The sequence below is a fragment of the Athene noctua genome, unplaced genomic scaffold, assembly GCF_965140245.1.
Source record: "Athene noctua unplaced genomic scaffold, bAthNoc1.hap1.1 HAP1_HAP1_scaffold_125, whole genome shotgun sequence".
Lineage (NCBI taxonomy): Eukaryota > Metazoa > Chordata > Aves > Strigiformes > Strigidae > Athene > Athene noctua.
In genome coordinates this window covers 162,501-165,000 of record NW_027437602.1, presented here as the reverse complement: position 1 = coordinate 165,000, position 2,500 = coordinate 162,501, and the positions used below count along the sequence as shown (strand labels likewise).

The 2,500-nt window shown below is 78.2% G+C and overlaps 1 non-coding gene across 1 annotated transcript; it reads left to right on the top strand.

The window, feature by feature from the left end:
- Positions 1 to 1,735: 1,735 nt before the first annotated feature.
- On the top strand, positions 1,736 to 1,888 carry LOC141955142 (5.8S ribosomal RNA). The gene has a single exon (XR_012632379.1). It is a non-coding gene; the product is annotated as a 5.8S ribosomal RNA (ribosomal RNA).
- The last annotated feature ends 612 nt before the right edge of the window (positions 1,889 to 2,500 follow it).

The following is a 2,500-nucleotide window of genomic DNA, read 5'->3' as shown; positions in this document are numbered from 1 at the left end:
CGGCCCGAGCCACGGCTCTCCTCCCGGGCGCAGCGCCGGGATACTGAGGGAAACCTCGGGCCCCGGGCCAGGAGGACGTGGTGGTGGTGGCGGATGTCGGGCGCGCCCCCGCGGGCGGACGCTCCCCCGATGGCGGCAGCGGGGGAGGCACCCCCGCGGGGCCCTTGAGGATGTTTCCCTCACCCCAGGGCCAGGTACCTAGCGTCCGCGCCTCCGCGGCCCTCCCTCGGCTGAGCCCGGGGGTCGAAGGCCGCGGAGCCGGGCGGAGGTTTAAAGACTCGGGCGGCTCGGTGCGACCCGCAGGGGCGGGCCCCGGCCGTGTGCGGCGGTTGAGCCTCCAGGGGCGGGAGTCGCTCTCGTGCAGGCCCTGGCCATGGCGGCCGCCGCCCACGCCGTGGGCTTTTTGTCCCCTCGGGCGGCCGCGCCGGGGAGGGGTGTCCCCCCTGCCCCCCCTTCTCCGCGGTCCGGTCTCGGCGGCGAGACCGGCGGCGTTCGGTCGGCCGCAGCCGGCCTGCCTCGCCCTCGAAACGCGAAGGGGAACCTCCCCCCCCCCCGGCGGGGAGCGCGGGCTCTCTCGCCGTCGGGGGCGATGGCGATTCCCCCACGGTCGGGGGTCTCGCCGGGCGGGGCGGCCTGCTCGGGCCGCCGCGTCTCCGTGGACGCGCAGCGGCGCGCTTGCGGCTTCGTGCTCCTTGCTTGCCACCCCCACCCCTTCCCGCCCCGGCTGAGGGGAGGGGCGGCGCAGCCCCCGGGCCCGAGCGGCGGCGGCGGCGCCGCCGCTCGGCGTGCCGGCCGGCGGTCGCTCGGTGGCCGGCCGCGTGGCCTGTCCCGTCCCGGGTCCTGCCCGTCGCTTCGCAGTCGCCTTTCCCGGTCTCGGTCAGGCGAGGCGGGTGGGCGGCCGAGGGGCGTTCCCCGTCCCGTTCTCCGCGCGGAAGCGGGGAGAGGGGGCGTCGCCTCCGGCTCAGCGGCGTCCGCCTTCTGCCTGGCGCGTGCCTGCGGAAGGGGCCGAGACGAGAAGCGGCGGCGGCGGCTCCGGGAGGGCAGCCGCGGCGGTGCGGTGGCCGGGCGGCGGTCGGGCGGAGCGCCGGGCGGCGGCGTCGCGTCGCCGTCTCGGGTTCCGGCGGTTGGCCGTCCGTCCCTGTCTCCGGTGTGGTGCGGCGGCGGCGCCGCGCGGGCGTTCCCGGCGTCGGGGCGAGAGCCGGGGTTTCGGGGCCACGGGGGCAAGGAGCCGGCTGTCGCAGCGCGCGGGCGCTGGGCGGCGCGGAGGCGCGCGCGGCGCGAGCGGGGCGCCCCCGCTGGTCGCCCGCGCGGCGGTCAGCGTCTGTGGTTTCCCCCCTCCGCGCGAGCGAGAGGCGGGTGCAGGTCCGGGCGCGCGGTCGGACGCGCCGCCGGCCCTCCGTGCGGAGGCCGGGCCGAGCCCGGGCGCCTGGGCCGCCTCCGAAGCGAGCAAGGTGCTTGTTGTTTCCCCAGGTCGGTCGGGAGCGCGGGCTCCCCGGGCCCTTGCCGTTCGGAGCTTGTTTCACCCTTCCCTTCCTTCCCTCCGTTGTGATGTCGGTACGGTCATCTGAGGCGAGGCGCGACCGTCGCCCGCCGGTCGTCGCGCGCCCCCTCCGCGCGTGCGGAGGGGGGCGGTCGGTCGGTCGGTGGGGCGGCGGTCCGTCGTCCGAGAAGGGGGCCGCTTCTGCGGAGCGGTCCCGGCCCCTCCGCGCGCGCGGGGCGGTGCCGAAAGGCAGACAACTCTTAGCGGTGGATCACTCGGCTCGTGCGTCGATGAAGAACGCAGCTAGCTGCGAGAATTAATGTGAATTGCAGGACACATTGATCATCGACACTTCGAACGCACTTGCGGCCCCGGGTTCCTCCCGGGGCTACGCCTGTCTGAGCGTCGCTTGACGATCAATCGCCGGCCGGTGCGCCGTCCCTCCCCGCCTCGCCTCGGCGGGCGGGCGGGCGGCGTCCGCGGCGGCGCGGCTGGGGTGCCTCGCAGGCCCGTCGGTGTCGGCCGAGGGCCTTCGTCCCCCTAAGTGGAGACTCGGGGAGCGCTCCGAAGCTCCCCGCTCCCGGAACGCCCGCTTGGCGGAGCCTCGTCCCGCCGGGGCCGGGCGGCCCGTTGGTTCGGTCCGGCCGGGTCGGGCGCGGCGGTGGGGAAGGGCCGAGGTGTCGGGGGGGGAGAGGCGCGGGCCTCTTCCCCGGCCTCCTCCCGCGCGGGCGGCTGTCTGCGGGTGGGTACCGCGGCGGTACCGTGCCGTGCTGCCGCTCGCGTGCGGGGCGTGCGCCGTGGGAACGGGGGTCCTCCCCGTCGCCACTGGCCCCCCGCCTTCTTCTCCCTTCCCCGTCGTAGCCGCCGCGCTCCGGGCGGCGGAGGCCGGGGGTGGGCTCGGTGGGGGGGGGTGCGGCGGCGGCGGCGGCGGCGGTGGTTCGGGGGTTGCGGCTGCGGCGGCGACCGCGCGTGCGGTCGGCGTCGGGCCCGGCCCCCCCCCCTCCCGTCCGTCCGTCCTGT